Here is a 1,030-nt window from a genome sequence, read left to right on the forward strand (position 1 = left end):
AGACACTAATCAGAAATAAATAGAAGAAAAAAATAAAGCAGAAAAGAAATAACTATATAAACAAATTACTCAGAAATAAATAGAAGAAAAAAATAAAGCAGAAAAGGAATAACTATATAAACAAATTACTCAAAAATAAATAGAAGAAAATAAATACTATTCAGAAATAAATAGAAGAAAAAATAAAGCAGAAAAGGAATAACTATATAAAAAAATTACTCAAAAATAAATACTATTTAGAAATAAATAGAAGAAAAAATAAAGCAGAAAAGGAATAACTATATAAAAAATTACTGAAAAATAAATAGAAGAAAATAAATAATGTAGAAAAGAAAATAATTTATAAAAAACATGTTGGGGCGCTGCCCGGTGGGCCTGCCAGACCTTGGGTGTGCAAATACATGCCCAGTAGGGCCAGCAGGCTCACAGGGCAGCGCGCCCTAATTAGGCCCAGAAGCCTGCTATATAGAGGAGTTCGAAAGGGCAGCCGCGGCTGGGTTTATAAACCAGTGCGGCTGCCCTTCGCTCGGCGAGGTGGGACTAAACGTAGCGCACTGCGGGGTGGCAACGCACGGGCATTAGTACCGCTTGGAGGCTCCAACCGATACTAATGTGTTGCCCTTTAGTACCGGTTGGAGCCACCAACCGGTACTAAGGCCCACGTTTCCCGCCGCTTGGACTGGCCAAAATTGGCCTTTAGTACCGGTTGGAGCCACCAACCGGTACTAAAGGCCCATCCTATATATACTACACTTACGAAAAATCAGTTATCATCGCCACTAATTCGTTCCACTTCTCGCGTGCGCGAGTCTCGATCTCGACGACGCCGACGCCGATGCGCCGCCGTGCCGTCGCCCTCGCCGCCCCCGTCGCCCGTCGTCGTCGCCGCCCCCGCCGCGCCTGGTCTTGTGGCCGTCCCCGTCCGCCGCCGGCCCGTCTCGTCGCCGTCCCTGGCCGCCGCCGCCCGTCTCGTCGCCGTCCCCGGCCCTCGCCGCCCGTCGTCGCCGCCCCCGCCGCCCGTACGCGCTCG

Source organism: Triticum dicoccoides, chromosome 3B (genome assembly GCF_002162155.2).
Source record: "Triticum dicoccoides isolate Atlit2015 ecotype Zavitan chromosome 3B, WEW_v2.0, whole genome shotgun sequence".
Taxonomy (NCBI): domain Eukaryota; kingdom Viridiplantae; phylum Streptophyta; class Magnoliopsida; order Poales; family Poaceae; genus Triticum; species Triticum dicoccoides.